The 16,946-nt window shown below is 41.3% G+C and overlaps 3 non-coding genes across 3 annotated transcripts; all 3 read left to right on the forward strand.

Moving 5' to 3' along the window:
* Nucleotides 1–11,139: 11,139 nt before the first annotated feature.
* TRNAF-GAA (transfer RNA phenylalanine (anticodon GAA)) lies at nucleotides 11,140–11,212 on the forward strand. Its single transcript has one exon. It is a non-coding gene; the product is annotated as a tRNA-Phe (tRNA).
* Nucleotides 11,213–12,135: 923 nt separating this feature from the next.
* Nucleotides 12,136–12,208, forward strand: TRNAF-GAA (transfer RNA phenylalanine (anticodon GAA)). The gene has a single exon. It is a non-coding gene; the product is annotated as a tRNA-Phe (tRNA).
* Nucleotides 12,209–16,557: 4,349 nt separating this feature from the next.
* Nucleotides 16,558–16,630, forward strand: TRNAF-GAA (transfer RNA phenylalanine (anticodon GAA)). The gene has a single exon. It is a non-coding gene; the product is annotated as a tRNA-Phe (tRNA).
* Nucleotides 16,631–16,946: the final 316 nt, after the last annotated feature.

Here is a 16,946-nt window from a genome sequence, read left to right on the forward strand (position 1 = left end):
ACCTTAGTTTGTAAGCCACGGCATTAATACGTCCAATCACCTCAAACGGTCCAATGTACCGAGGACTCAGCTTGTAAGAGGGAACTCTCAGACGGATATGTCGAGTTGAAAGCCAGACCTTGTCACCAGGATGGTACGGGGGTACGTCCTTCCGTCTCTTGTCTGCATGCTTCTTGATTCGGTCGTTGGCACTTTTGAGCGCATCCCGGGTCTCTCTCCAAATCTGCGAGAATTTTTTAGCAAGAGAATCAGCTGCGGGTACCTCGGTAGAGGTAGAAAAAGGCAATGGAATATTTGGGTTCTGACCGGTTACCACAAAAAAAGGTGACCTGGTGGTAGATTCACTGGGATGATTATTGTGTGAGAATTCAGCCCAAGGTAAGAGCGCCACCCAGTCGTCTTGATGAGCGTTGGTAAAGTGACGTAGGAAGGTGGTTAACCCCTGATTAATTCGTTCCACTTGCCCGTTGGTCTGAGGATGATATGCGGAGGAAAAGTCGAGAGATGTACCCATAAGCCGGCAAAGTGCCCTCCAGAAGCGGGAGGTGAACTGGACCCCCCGATCCGACAGAATCCGCTGAGGAAGACCATGCAGCCTGAAGACCTGGTGGATGAAGATCTCAGCCAACTTTGGGGCGGACGGTAGTCCCGATAAGGGAATAAAATGGGCCATCTTAGAAAAGCGATCTGCCACGACTAAGATGGTGGTACATCCGGCCGAGCGGGGCAAATCGGTCACAAAGTCCATGGCGATCTGTTGCCAGGGGGCTTCAGGAACTGGCAACGGATGAAGAAGACCGGCGGGCAAGGTCCTAGCCACCTTGTTCTGGGCACAGATTGTGCAAGAGGCCACGTAGTCCATCACATCCTGGCGAAGCGTGGGCCACCAATAATACCGGGAAAGCAGTAAGAGAGTCTTCTTGGTCCCCACGTGTCCAGCAATTTTGGAGGAATGTCCCCAGCACAACACCTCTATACGTTTGCCTGGAGGGACGAAGGTCTTACCGGGCGGAGGGGTAGCAAAATTCACAGGAGCCACGGTGATCATCCTGGAAGGCTCGATGATACAGGATGGGATTTCGTCCCTCTCTGAAGACTGCAACGACCTGGAAAGGGCATCGGCCTTGATGTTCCTATTACCCGGTCGGAAGTGAAGTTGGAAGTCAAAGCGGGAAAAAAACAAGGCCCACCTGGCTTGTCGGGCATTGAGCCTTTGGGCGGATTGCAGATAGGCCAGGTTTTTGTGGTCTGTGAGGATGGTAAAGGGATGTACAGCTCCCTCGAGTAAATACCGCCATTCAGTTAAGGCCATCTTAATGGCCAGTAATTCACGGTCTCCAATGGAGTAGTTGCACTCCGCCGGTGAAAAGATTTTAGAGAAAAAACCGCATGGAACCAGCCGTCCGGACGAAGCCTGCTGGGACAAGACCGCCCCAGCTCCAGTGGAGGAGGCATCCACTTCCAGGACAAAGGGTCTGCTGGCCACAGGCCGATGCAAAATGGGTGCTGAGGCAAAAGAACGTTTCAGAGTTTGGAAAGCTTCCTCCGCTTCAGGGGACCAGCTGTTGGTCTTCGTTCCTTTACGGGTCAGGTTCGTGATGGGTTTGGTAACCGTGGAAAAGTGAGGCACAAACTGGCGGTAATAGTTTGCGAACCCAAGAAACCGCTGGATGGCCTTAATCCCCACAGGACGAGGCCACTTGAGAACCGCATCGAGTTTTTCGGGATCCATGCTTAGACCGGAGTCGGAAACGACATATCCCAAGAAGGGTAGTGACGACTGCTCAAAAAGGCATTTCTCGATCTTGGCGTAGAGTTGGTTCTCTCGGAGACGATGCAAGACCAAGCGTACACTCCTGCGATGAGAAGGCAGATCGGGGGAGAAAACGAGGATGTCGTCCAGGTAGATGACAACACAAGAATAGAGTAGATCCCGGAATACCTCATTGATAAATTCTTGGAACACAGCGGGGGCATTGCAAAGGCCAAATGGCATGACTAGATATTCATAATGCCCGTCACGAGTATTGAAGGCCGTTTTCCACTCGTCCCCAGCACGGATACGGACCAAATTGTAGGCTCCCCGCAGGTCTAACTTCGTGAAGATCCGGGCTCCTCTCAACCGGTCAAAAAGCTCCGGAATCAGCGGAAGAGGGTAACGATTCTTGATGGTGATTTTGTTCAGGCCCCGGTAATCAATGCAAGGCCGCAGTGATCCATCTTTCTTCCGGACGAAGAAAAAACCTGCGCCTGCAGGAGAGGAAGACTTTCGGATAAACCCCTTGGAGAGGTTTTCGTGGATGTATTCCGTCATGGCAGTGGTCTCGGCTGGAGAGAGAGGGTATGTTCTACCTCTGGGAGGAATCGCTCCAGGCATCAGGTCGATGGGGCAGTCATAAGACCGGTGCGGTGGCAGGGAATCCGCCTCTCTTTTGCAGAAAACATCAGCATAAGCGTGATATGGCACAGGAAGACCAGGGAGGTCTGTAGGCTTGCGCTGAGGCTGGGGACGAACCAGGTTACGTAAACAGCTTGCATGGCAGGCGTGCCCCCAGCGCAGGATCTCTCCGGAGCGCCAATCGATAACAGGCTCATGCCGCCTGAGCCAAGGTAGCCCCAAAAGAATGGCGTGGGACAACTGAGGCAAGACATAAAAGGCAATCCTTTCAGAGTGGAGGGCGCCAACTTGCAGGTTTACTTCAGTGGTTACCGAGGTGACGAGCCCAGGAAGAGGTTTGCCGTCAACGGAGGTGATTGCTCGAGGATTACTTAGGACGACCACGGGAATCTGGAGCCTGTCCACCTCCTCCTGGTGGATGAAGTTGCCTGCCGCACCCGAGTCCACATACGCCTCCACAGAGCTACGCCCCCGTCCTGAAATAAGCAGAGCTGAAACAGTAAGTGGTAGAGAGGGGGTAGAATCACCTAGGGGGCCCTCTCCTACCTGGCCTAGGCGGATGCGTTTCCCGGTCTCTCAGGACAAGTGCGTATGAAGTGGTTGGCCCCTCCACAATAGAGACAGAGTCCCTTGGACATTCTCTCCCTACGCCGTTGTTCAGACAACTTGATACGATCAACTTGCATGGGCTCAGGAGCGGTGTTACTAGGAGGGGCAACGGTGCGCGGAATAGGAGCTTGGTATAACCTAAAGGACCTCTTCTCCCTAGCCGACTCTCGGGCGCGCTCCTGAAAACGCAGATCAATACGAGTAGCCAAGGAGATGAGATCCTCCAGGGTGGTAGGGAGGTCACGCCCTGCCAACTCGTCTTTGATTTTACCAGAAAGTCCTCTCCAAAACGCACCAACCAGGGCTTCATTATTCCACCCCAGCTCCGAGGACAAGGTCCGAAAACGGATGGCGTATTGCCCTACCGTAAGGGACCCCTGGCAGAGGTTAAAAAGGGCCTCAGTGGAGGAAGCAAGGCGTCCAGGTTCATCGAAAACCTTGCGAAATGTCTCCAAAAAACACTGGATGTTGGTCACCACCGGGTCATCCCTCTCCCATAATGGATTCACCCAAGCCAACGCCTCCCCCTCAAGGTGGGAGATTATAAAGGCCACTTTAGCACGGTCCGTAGGATACTGTTGGGGCGAAAGATCAAAGTGCAACCTGCACTGATTTAAAAATCCCCTACACAATTTTGGGTCCCCACAGTACCTGGGTGGTTTACCGAGACGGGGAGGGGGAGTAGAGACGGTGTCCCGGGCTAGGGTGGAAGCGGCCGTAGAGGACTGCAAAGAAAGCAGCCTATCATCCACGGAGGCCATATACCCCAAAATGTGAGACTGAGCATCGTGCTGTTGTGCGAGCTCCTGCTGGAGACTGACTAATAGGGGTGCGTGTGCTGGGTCTGCGGTCTGAAGAGCGGAGAGCCGGGTGTCCATGGACTTCATGAATGACATGATACGGTTCTGATTTTCTCTAAGGAAGAGCAGTTCCTTTTGAGTGGCAGCCGCGGCACCGGCGGGGTCCATGGCCTGACGATACTGTAACGCTAGGGGTACCTAAGATAGAGAGTGGACCCTCTGGATCGCGGATCCGGAGCCCCAGGGTCGAGCACGCCAGGTGAAGACCGACCCCTATACAGGGATCGTTTGGGGCAGGACCACAGAGGACGGAGGCGCGACAGCCGGAACCAAGAGGGACGGCTCCACGGACAGAAGGAGAGGGAAGGCAATGGTACGTGGGAGGACCTAGACGGGCAGAAGGAGGAGGACGGCACCGGAGATGGGAGACAGTGCACAGGCAGGCTGGGAGGGAAGGACGCAGGAGACAGAGAGCGACAGGGAGTGTCAGGCGGAACGCGGAAAGCTACAGTAGAACTGTAGAGGCCAGAGAGTGCAGGAAAACTACACGATCGTCAGGCGTCCTCCTAACTGCGAGGACGCCTGAAGTACAGCAGCCCCCGGATGCTCGTCACCCAAACCCGCCCCTCGGCACCGCCCATCGCAGGGGAGACCAGGCCCGCCCCTCAGCGCCGCCCATCATGGGAGAGAGAGGAAAGACGGCGGCGAGCGCGAACCAGGGGGCGGGAAGGAGGAGCCGAGGAGAAGAGGAACTGACGGCGGGCACGTGACCGAGCGGGAGCGCGCAGGTGAGGGGATGCCGCAGCGGCCGCCGCAGCGAAAGGGGCATCGGCGGGCTTAACCGCCGATGTCACAAGTAGAGCCCACTTAAAAATGTATGGGTTGCTTGTCTCTGCAAGCAAAAGCTGGGCACTAAACTGGCATACTTGCAATGCTGGATGGTTCAGAGTGAAAACACCTATAGGCTGACAATAGTAATTGCAGGTGTTGATTAACTCATTGTGCAAAATAATTTCTAAAATGTGGTCACTTTGGGAGGTTTTCTGCTGTTTTGGTACTCTGCAAATTTCATCTGCAAGGTATTCCTGCAAAATCTGCATTGCAAAACCCAAATAGGGCTCTTCCTTTCAAAGCCCTTCTGTGTGGCCAAACAGTAGTTTCTTAAGAAATGTGGTGCATCACCGCATTTGTGAGAAATCTAACATTTCTAATATCCAAACAAAATAAATGGAGGTTTAAAAATTAATGCAGACGAAAAGTACGCATATAAAAAATGTTATTTGTTGACTTTTTTGGGGTGGTGTGACAAGTTTTTAATCACAAGGAATGGTAACATTTCTGCTGACTAGCATGGAAGGAGTTAAGTTCCAATTGCATGTCGAAGTCAGGATGGCGGAGCAGTCTAAGGCGCTGCGTACAGGTCGCAGTCTCCCCTGGAGACGTGGGTTCAAATCCCACTTCTGACATCAATATTTAATTTCAACAAACTTTATCTTCATTTATTGATTAGATGAGGTCAAACAAAACTTAGTAATGTGGTTTTGAAAAATTTCCTGAGAGTCTTTGGAGTGAATCTGAATTTGTCCTCTCAAAAAAGAACTCTAGGAACATCAAACAGATTTTTTGTGCATATGTCTGTTGTTCTTTTGGCACTAGAAAAATCCTTTGGACAGTCAATGAGGACTATTTCACCTCTTTGTGTTCTCTGTCCCTATTAGGGTAGGGAATCAACCTTCTACAGTGCTGTCATGAAATATATCTAGAAACGGATTTGCTGGTAAGTCTACTTTCATAGTTTTCACCTCATACATCAATAGACCATAACGATACTTAATAAACAAAAACGTAACAAGTAGGTAATCATAGTTTAAAAAATGTGAAATGCCCATGTCATTCTGACATGTTTCAGCACATTTTGGGACAAATGGTCTCACTTTTAACATTAAAAATCAATAAAATATTTTCTCTAAATTTTTGTCTCTTTTTTGCTCCAATTGTTTGCATCTCATAAAAAATAAAACTTGATGTAACATTATGCATGCAAATTTTGTTTTATGAGCGACCATGACCTATTCTAGAAGCACAGGGTCAGAATTATACTGGTGCATGGAGACAAACTGAAAATGTAAAAATTCAATGGCAAAATTGCTGTCTTTTTCTACTCATTCACAAATAGTTAATGAATGTTATTAAATATGCACAGCAAAATGGAAGGTGTTTCAAATAGAAATCATGCTTCAAAAACCAGTCAAATGAAAAATTATAATATATCCCTCCAGGTGTGACACTTGACATTTGCAGAGTGTCAAACCCACCAGAAAATGTATAGATATGGCCGAAATATCTCAGTTGGGAGAGCGTTAGACTGAAGATCTAAAGGTCCCTGGTCCAATCCCGGGTTTCGGCAAAATGCTTTTTCTTCACCGTTTACAAGTGGTTCAAATCCCACCTCTGACATCAACTTTTAATTTCAAGAAACTTTTTTCTTCATTTATTGATTAGATGAGGTCAAACAAAACTTAGTAATGTGGTTTTGAAAAATTTCCTGAGAGTCTTTGGAGTGAATCTGAATTTGTCCTCTCAAAAAAGAACTCTAGGAACATCAAACAGATTTTTTGTGCATATGTCTGTTGTTCTTTTGGCACTAGAAAAATCCTTTGGACAGTCAATGAGGAGGGACTATTTCACCTCTTTGTGTTCTCTGTCCCTATTAGGGTAGGGAATCAACCTTCTACAGTGCTGTCATGAAATATATCTAGAAACGGATTTGCTGGTAAGTCTACTTTCATAGTTTTCACCTCATACATCAATAGACCATAACGATACTTAATAAACAAAAACGTAACAAGTAGCTAATCATAGTTTAAAAAATGTGAAATGCCCATGTCATTCTGACATGTTTCAGCACATTTTGGGACAAATCGTCTCACTTTTAACATTAACAATCAATAAAATATTTTCTCTAAATTTTTGTCTCTTTTTTGCTCCAATTGTTTGCATCTCATAAAAAATAAAACTTGATGTAACATTATGCATGCAAATTGTGTTTTATGTGCGACCATGACCTATTCTAGAAGCACGGGGTCAGAATTATACTGGTGCATGGAGACAAACTGAAAATGTAAAAATTCAATGGCAAAATTGCTGTCTTTTTCTACTCATTCACAAATAGTTAATGAATGTTATTAAATATGTGCAGCAAAATGGAAGGCGTTTCAAATAGAAATCATGCTTCAAAAAACAGTCAAATGAAAAATTATAATATATCCCTCCACGTGTGACACTTGACATTTGCAGAGTGTCAAACCCACCAGAAAATGTATAGATATGGCCGAAATAGCTCAGTTGTGAGAGCGTTAGACTGAAGATCTAAAGGTCCCGGGTTTCGGCAAAATGCTTTTTCTTCACCGTTTACATTTTAAGGAGATATTAAACAAAGCACATGGACTGATCATGATCAAAAGGCCTAAAAATCTTAACTATCTACAGAAAACAAAATGTTAAAAATTTGAGAAACGGTAACTTTTTCCTTTTGAACACATGAATGTTTTTTAGTAATTTTTCCTCTATTTTGTTTTATTTCAGATTGACTTAGCTGTAAGAGGATTAAAAGGTAACCTGATAGCTGAAACAGACAGCACTTATCAGACACTAGCTGAATGATTATAGTCAGCTTGTTTGACTTTGAAACACTGAGGCATTACTGAGACAAATGTCCTTAAAAAAATATGCTGTGGACAAAGTCAAAAAGGCAAAAAACACAAGCTCCACGCAGGACCGTCATCTTTAATTTGAAATATAGGAGGTTTCTACTTTAATGGTGAGACAAAGCATCTACATATTTGACATTGCTCCAGTGAGTAGAGCCCACTTAAAACTGTATGGGTTGCTTGTCTCTGCAAGCAAAAGCTGGGCACTAAACTGGCATACTTGCAATGCTGGATGGTTCAGAGTGAAAACACCTATAGGCTGACAATAGTAATTGCAGGTGTTGATTAACTCATTGTGCAAAATAATTTCTAAAATGTGGTCACTTTGGGAGGTTTTCTGCTGTTTTGGTACTCTGCAAATTTCATCTGCAAGGTATTCCTGCAAAATCTGCATTGCAAAACCCAAATAGGGCTCTTCCTTTCAAAGCCCTGCTGTGTGGCCAAACAGTAGTTTCTGAAGAAATGTGGTGCATCACCGCATTTGTGAGAAATCTAACATTTCTAATATCAAAACAAAATAAATGGAGGTTTAAAAATTAATGCAGACGAAAAGTACGCATATAAAAAATGTTGTTTATTAACTTTTTTAGGGTGGTGTGACAAGTTTTTAATCACAAGAAATGATAACATTTCTGCTGACTACCATGGAAGTAGTTAAGTTCCATTTGCATATCGAAGTCAGGATGGCCGAGTGGTCTAAGGTGCTGCCTTCAGGTCGCAGTCTTCCCTTGAGGTGTGGGCTCAAATCCCACTTCTGACATCAACATTTAATTTCAAGAAACTTTATCTTCATTTATTGATTAGATGAGGTCAAACAAAACTTAGTAATGTGGTTTTGAAAAATTTCCTGAGAGTCTTTGGAGTGAATCTGAATTTGTCCTCTCAAAAAAGAACTCTAGGAACATCAAACAGATTTTTTGTGCATATGTCTGTTGTTCTTTTGGCACTAGAAAAATCCTTTGGACAGTCAATGAGGAGGGACTATTTCACCTCTTTGTGTTCTCTGTCCCTATTAGGGTAGGGAATCAACCTTCTACATTGCTGTCATGAAATATATCTAGAAACGGATTTGCTGGTAAGTCTACTTTCATAGTTTTCACCTCATACATCAATAGACCATAACGATACTTAATAAACAAAAATTTAACAAGTAGGTAATCATAGTTTAAAAAATGTGAAATGCCCATGTCATTCTGACATGTTTCAGCACATTTTGGGACAAATGGTCTCACTTTTAACATTAACAATCAATATAATATTTTCTCTAAATTTTTGTCTCTTTTTTGCTCCAATTGTTTGCATCTCATAAAAAATAAAACTTGATGTAACATTATGCATGCAAATTGTGTTTTATGTGCGACCATGACCTATTCTAGAAGCACAGGGTCAGAATTATACTGGTGCATGGAGACAAACTGAAAATGTAAAAATTCAATGGCAAAATTGCTGTCTTTTTCTACTCATTCACAAATAGTTAATGAATGTTATTAAATATGTACAGCAAAATGGAAGGCGTTTCAAATAGAAATCATGCTTCAAAAAACAGTCAAATGAAAAATTATAATATATCCCTCCAGGTGTGACACTTGACATTTGCAGAGTGTCAAACCCCCCAGAAAATGTATAGATATGGCCGAAATAGCTCAGTTGGGAGAGCGTTAGACTGAATATCTAAAGGTCCCGGGTTTCGGCAAAATGCTTTTTCTTCACCGTTTACATTTTAAGGAGATATTAAACAAAGCACATGGACTGATCATGATCAAAAGGCCTAAAAATCTTAACTATCTACAGAAAACAAAATGTTAAAAATTTGAGAAACGGTAACTTTTTCCTTTTGAACACATGAATGTTTTTTAGTAATTTTTCCTCTATTTTGTTTTATTTCAGATTGACTTAGCTGTAAGAGGATTAAAAGGTAACCTGATAGCTGAAACAGACAGCACTTATTAGACACTAGCTGAATGATTATAGTCAGCTTGTTTGACTTTGAAACACTGAGGCATTACTGAGACAAATGTCCTTAAAAAATATGCTGTGGACAAAGTCAAAAAGGCAAAAAACACAAGCTCCACACAGGTCCGTCATCTTTAATTTGAAATAAAGGAGGTTTCTACTTTAATGGTGAGACAAAGCATCTACATATTTGACATTGCTCCAGTGAGTAGAGCCCACTTAAAAATGTATGGGTTGCTTGTCTCTGCAAGCAAAAGCTGGGCACTAAACTGGCATACTTGCAATGCTGGATGGTTCAGAGTGAAAACACCTATAGGCTGACAATAGTAATTGCAGGTGTTGATTAACTCATTGGGCAAAATAATTTCTAAAATGTGGTCACTTTGGGAGGTTTTCTGCTGTTTTGGTACTCTGCAAATTTCATCTGCAAGGTATTCCTGCAAAATCTGCATTGCAAAACCCAAATAGGGCTCTTCCTTTCAAAGCCCTGCTGTGTGGCCAAACAGTAGTTTCTGAAGAAATGTGGTGCATCACTGCATTTGTGAGAAATATAACATTTCTAATATCCAAACAAAATAAATGGAGGTTTAAAAATTAATGCAGACGAAAAGTACGCATATAAAAAATGTTATTTATTGACTTTTTTGGGGTGGTGTGACAAGTTTTTAATCACAAGGAATGGTAACATTTCTGCTGACTAGCATGGAAGGAGTTAAGTTCCAATTGCATATCCAAGTCAGGATGGCCGAGCGGTCTAAGGCGCTGCGTTCAGGTCGCAGTCTCCCCTGGAGGTGACATCAACATTTAATTTCAAGAAACTTTATCTTCATTTATTGATTAGATGAGGTCAAACAAAACTTAGTAATGTGGTTTTGAAAAATTTCCTGAGAGTCTTTGGAGTGAATCTGAATTTGTCCTCTCAAAAAAGAACTCTAGGAACATCAAACAGATTTTTTGTGCATATGTCTGTTGTTCTTTTGGCACTAGAAAAATCCTTTGGACAGTCAATGAGGAGGGACTATTTCACCTCTTTGTGTTCTCTGTCCCTATTAGGGTAGGGAATCAACCTTCTACAGTGCTGTCATGAAATATATCTAGAAACGGATTTGCTGGTAAGTCTACTTTCATAGTTTTCACCTCATACATCAATAGACCATAACGATACTTAATAAACAAAAATTTAACAAGTAGGTAATCATAGTTTAAAAAATGTGAAATGCCCATGTCATTCTGACATGTTTCAGCACATTTTGGGACAAATGGTCTCACTTTTAACATTAACAATCAATATAATATTTTCTCTAAATTTTTGTCTCTTTTTTGCTCCAATTGTTTGCATCTCATAAAAAATAAAACTTGATGTAACATTATGCATGCAAATTGTGTTTTATGTGCGACCATGACCTATTCTAGAAGCACAGGGTCAGAATTATACTGGTGCATGGAGACAAACTGAAAATGTAAAAATTCAATGGCAAAATTGCTGTCTTTTTCTACTCATTCACAAATAGTTAATGAATGTTATTAAATATGTACAGCAAAATGGAAGGCGTTTCAAATAGAAATCATGCTTCAAAAAACAGTCAAATGAAAAATTATAATATATCCCTCCAGGTGTGACACTTGACATTTGCAGAGTGTCAAACCCCCCAGAAAATGTATAGATATGGCCGAAATAGCTCAGTTGGGAGAGCGTTAGACTGAAGATCTAAAGGTCCCTGGTCCAATCCCGGGTTTTGGCAAAATGCTTTTTCTTCACCGTTTACAAGTGGTTCAAATCCCACCTCTGACATCGACTTTTAATTTCAAGAAACTTTTTTCTTCATTTATTGATTAGATGAGGTCAAACAAAACTTAGTAATGTGGTTTTGAAAAATTTCCTGAGAGTCTTTGGAGTGAATCTGAATTTGTCCTCTCAAAAAAGAACTCTAGGAACATCAAACAGATTTTTTGTGCATATGTCTGTTGTTCTTTTGGCACTAGAAAAATCCTTTGGACAGTCAATGAGGAGGGACTATTTCACCTCTTTGTGTTCTCTGTCCCTATTAGGGTAGGGAATCAACCTTCTACAGTGCTGTCATGAAATATATCTAGAAACGGATTTGCTGGTAAGTCTACTTTCATAGTTTTCACCTCATACATCAATAGACCATAACGATACTTAATAAACAAAAACGTAACAAGTAGCTAATCATAGTTTAAAAAATGTGAAATGCCCATGTCATTCTGACATGTTTCAGCACATTTTGGGACAAATGGTCTCACTTTTAACATTAACAATCAATATAATATTTTCTCTAAATTTTTGTCTCTTTTTTGCTCCAATTGTTTGCATCTCATAAAAAATAAAACTTGATGTAACATTATGCATGCAAATTGTGTTTTATGTGCGACCATGACCTATTCTAGAAGCACAGGGTCAGAATTATACTGGTGCATGGAGACAAACTGAAAATGTAAAAATTCAATGGCAAAATTGCTGTCTTTTTCTACTCATTCACAAATAGTTAATGAATGTTATTAAATATGTACAGCAAAATGGAAGGCGTTTCAAATAGAAATCATGCTTCAAAAAACAGTCAAATGAAAAATTATAATATATCCCTCCAGGTGTGACACTTGACATTTGCAGAGTGTCAAACCCCCCAGAAAATGTATAGATATGGCCGAAATAGCTCAGTTGGGAGAGCGTTAGACTGAAGATCTAAAGGTCCCTGGTCCAATCCCGGGTTTCGGCAAAATGCTTTTTCTTCACCATTTACATTTTAAGGAGATATTAAACAAAGCACATGGACTGATCATGATCAAAAGGCCTAAAAATCTTAACTATCTACAGAAAACAAAATGTTAAAAATTTGAGAAACGGTAACTTTTTCCTTTTGAACACATGAATGTTTTTTAGTAATTTTTCCTCTATTTTGTTTTATTTCAGATTGACTTAGCTGTAAGAGGATTAAAAGGTAACCTGATAGCTGAAACAGACAGCACTTATCAGACACTAGCTGAATGATTATAGTCAGCTTGTTTGACTTTGAAACACTGAGGCATTACTGAGACAAATGTCCTTAAAAAAATATGCTGTGGACAAAGTCAAAAAGGCAAAAAACACAAGCTCCACGCAGGACCGTCATCTTTAATTTGAAATATAGGAGGTTTCTACTTTAATGGTGAGACAAAGCATCTACATATTTGACATTGCTCCAGTGAGTAGAGCCCACTTAAAACTGTATAGGTTGCTTGTCTCTGCAAGCAAAAGCTGGGCACTAAACTGGCATACTTGCAATGCTGGATGGTTCAGAGTGAAAACACCTATAGGCTGACAATAGTAATTGCAGGTGTTGATTAACTCATTGTGCAAAATAATTTCTAAAATGTGGTCACTTTGGGAGGTTTTCTGCTGTTTTGGTACTCTGCAAATTTCATCTGCAAGGTATTCCTGCAAAATCTGCATTGCAAAACCCAAATAGGGCTCTTCCTTTCAAAGCCCTGCTGTGTGGCCAAACAGTAGTTTCTGAAGAAATGTGGTGCATCACCGCATTTGTGAGAAATCTAACATTTCTAATATCAAAACAAAATAAATGGAGGTTTAAAAATTAATGCAGACGAAAAGTACGCATATAAAAAATGTTGTTTATTAACTTTTTTAGGGTGGTGTGACAAGTTTTTAATCACAAGAAATGATAACATTTCTGCTGACTACCATGGAAGTAGTTAAGTTCCATTTGCATATCGAAGTCAGGATGGCCGAGCGGTCTAAAGGGGGTTTTACACTAAGCGATATCGCTAGCAATATCGCTAAAACGTCACTGGTTTTGTGACGTTATAGCGATATTGCTAGTGATATCGCTATGTGTGATACTTACCAGCGACCGGCTCCCCCGCTGTCCATCGCTGATCGCGCGAGAATGTTCGGCTCCATTTCTCGTCGGGCGCTTCCTGCTGAGACTTCCTGCTGTGACGACGAGCGACGCTGGACGCGGGCGGGAGGACGCAGGATCGCTGTGTGTGAATGGTAAGTATTGTGCGCTGCGTCGCTGCTGCATCGCTGTGAGATCTTTCTGTATGAAAGCTCACTAGCGATCATTTAGCGATGCACCAGCGATCCTGACCGGGTCGGATCGCTGGTCGGATCGCTGGTGCATCGCTAAATGTAAAAGGGCCTTTAGGCGCTGCCTTTAAGTCGCAGTCTTCCCTTGAGGTGTGGGCTCAAATCCCACTTCTGACATCAACATTTAATTTCAAGAAACTTTATCTTCATTTATTGATTAGATGAGGTCAAACAAAACTTAGTAATTTGGTTTTGAAAAATTTCCTGAGAGTCTTTGGAGTGAATCTGAATTTGTCCTCTCAAAAAAGAACTCTAGGAACATCAAACAGATTTTTTGTGCATATGTCTGTTGTTCTTTTGGCACTAGAAAAATCCTTTGGACAGTCAATGAGGAGGGACTATTTCACCTCTTTGTGTTCTCTGTCCCTATTAGGGTAGGGAATCAACCTTCTACAGTGCTGTCATGAAATATATCTAGAAACGGATTTGCTGGTAAGTCTACTTTCATAGTTTTCACCTCATACATCAATAGACCATAACGATACTTAATAAACAAAAACTTAACAAGTAGGTAATCATAGTTTAAAAAATGTGAAATGCCCATGTCATTCTGACATGTTTCAGCACATTTTGGGACAAATGGTCTCACTTTTAACATTAACAATCAATATAATATTTTCTCTAAATTTTTGTCTCTTTTTTGCTCCAATTGTTTGCATCTCATAAAAAATAAAACTTGATGTAACATTATGCATGCAAATTGTGTTTTATGTGCGACCATGACCTATTCTAGAAGCACAGGGTCAGAATTATACTGGTGCATGGAGACAAACTGAAAATGTAAAAATTCAATGGCAAAATTGCTGTCTTTTTCTACTCATTCACAAATAGTTAATGAATGTTATTAAATATGTACAGCAAAATGGAAGGCGTTTCAAATAGAAATCATGCTTCAAAAAACAGTCAAATGAAAAATTATAATATATCCCTCCAGGTGTGACACTTGACATTTGCAGAGTGTCAAACCCCCCAGAAAATGTATAGATATGGCCGAAATAGCTCAGTTGGGAGAGCGTTAGACTGAATATCTAAAGGTCCCGGGTTTCGGCAAAATGCTTTTTCTTCACCGTTTACATTTTAAGGAGATATTAAACAAAGCACATGGACTGATCATGATCAAAAGGCCTAAAAATCTTAACTATCTACAGAAAACAAAATGTTAAAAATTTGAGAAACGGTAACTTTTTCCTTTTGAACACATGAATGTTTTTTAGTAATTTTTCCTCTATTTTGTTTTATTTCAGATTGACTTAGCTGTAAGAGGATTAAAAGGTAACCTGATAGCTGAAACAGACAGCACTTATTAGACACTAGCTGAATGATTATAGTCAGCTTGTTTGACTTTGAAACACTGAGGCATTACTGAGACAAATGTCCTTAAAAAATATGCTGTGGACAAAGTCAAAAAGGCAAAAAACACAAGCTCCACACAGGTCCGTCATCTTTAATTTGAAATATAGGAGGTTTCTACTTTAATGGTGAGACAAAGCATCTACATATTTGACATTGCTCCAGTGAGTAGAGCCCACTTAAAAATGTATGGGTTGCTTGTCTCTGCAAGCAAAAGCTGGGCACTAAACTGGCATACTTGCAATGCTGGATGGTTCAGAGTGAAAACACCTATAGGCTGACAATAGTAATTGCAGGTGTTGATTAACTCATTGGGCAAAATAATTTCTAAAATGTGGTCACTTTGGGAGGTTTTCTGCTGTTTTGGTACTCTGCAAATTTCATCTGCAAGGTATTCCTGCAAAATCTGCATTGCAAAACCCAAATAGGGCTCTTCCTTTCAAAGCCCTGCTGTGTGGCCAAACAGTAGTTTCTGAAGAAATGTGGTGCATCACTGCATTTGTGAGAAATATAACATTTCTAATATCCAAACAAAATAAATGGAGGTTTAAAAATTAATGCAGACGAAAAGTACGCATATAAAAAATGTTATTTATTGACTTTTTTGGGGTGGTGTGACAAGTTTTTAATCACAAGGAATGGTAACATTTCTGCTGACTAGCATGGAAGGAGTTAAGTTCCAATTGCATATCCAAGTCAGGATGGCCGAGCGGTCTAAGGCGCTGCGTTCAGGTCGCAGTCTCCCCTGGAGGTGACATCAACATTTAATTTCAAGAAACTTTATCTTCATTTATTGATTAGATGAGGTCAAACAAAACTTAGTAATGTGGTTTTGAAAAATTTCCTGAGAGTCTTTGGAGTGAATCTGAATTTGTCCTCTCAAAAAAGAACTCTAGGAACATCAAACAGATTTTTTGTGCATATGTCTGTTGTTCTTTTGGCACTAGAAAAATCCTTTGGACAGTCAATGAGGAGGGACTATTTCACCTCTTTGTGTTCTCTGTCCCTATTAGGGTAGGGAATCAACCTTCTACAGTGCTGTCATGAAATATATCTAGAAACGGATTTGCTGGTAAGTCTACTTTCATAGTTTTCACCTCATACATCAATAGACCATAACGATACTTAATAAACAAAAATTTAACAAGTAGGTAATCATAGTTTAAAAAATGTGAAATGCCCATGTCATTCTGACATGTTTCAGCACATTTTGGGACAAATGGTCTCACTTTTAACATTAACAATCAATATAATATTTTCTCTAAATTTTTGTCTCTTTTTTGCTCCAATTGTTTGCATCTCATAAAAAATAAAACTTGATGTAACATTATGCATGCAAATTGTGTTTTATGTGCGACCATGACCTATTCTAGAAGCACAGGGTCAGAATTATACTGGTGCATGGAGACAAACTGAAAATGTAAAAATTCAATGGCAAAATTGCTGTCTTTTTCTACTCATTCACAAATAGTTAATGAATGTTATTAAATATGTACAGCAAAATGGAAGGCGTTTCAAATAGAAATCATGCTTCAAAAAACAGTCAAATGAAAAATTATAATATATCCCTCCAGGTGTGACACTTGACATTTGCAGAGTGTCAAACCCCCCAGAAAATGTATAGATATGGCCGAAATAGCTCAGTTGGGAGAGCGTTAGACTGAAGATCTAAAGGTCCCTGGTCCAATCCCGGGTTTTGGCAAAATGCTTTTTCTTCACCGTTTACAAGTGGTTCAAATCCCACCTCTGACATCAACTTTTAATTTCAAGAAACTTTTTTCTTCATTTATTGATTAGATGAGGTCAAACAAAACTTAGTAATGTGGTTTTGAAAAATTTCCTGAGAGTCTTTGGAGTGAATCTGAATTTGTCCTCTCAAAAAAGAACTCTAGGAACATCAAACAGATTTTTTGTGCATATGTCTGTTGTTCTTTTGGCACTAGAAAAATCCTTTGGACAGTCAATGAGGAGGGACTATTTCACCTCTTTGTGTTCTCTGTCCCTATTAGGGTAGGGAA

Source organism: Dendrobates tinctorius, unplaced genomic scaffold (genome assembly GCF_039654945.1).
Source record: "Dendrobates tinctorius isolate UK_male_01 unplaced genomic scaffold, ASM3965494v1 ptg000350l, whole genome shotgun sequence".
NCBI lineage: Eukaryota > Metazoa > Chordata > Amphibia > Anura > Dendrobatidae > Dendrobates > Dendrobates tinctorius.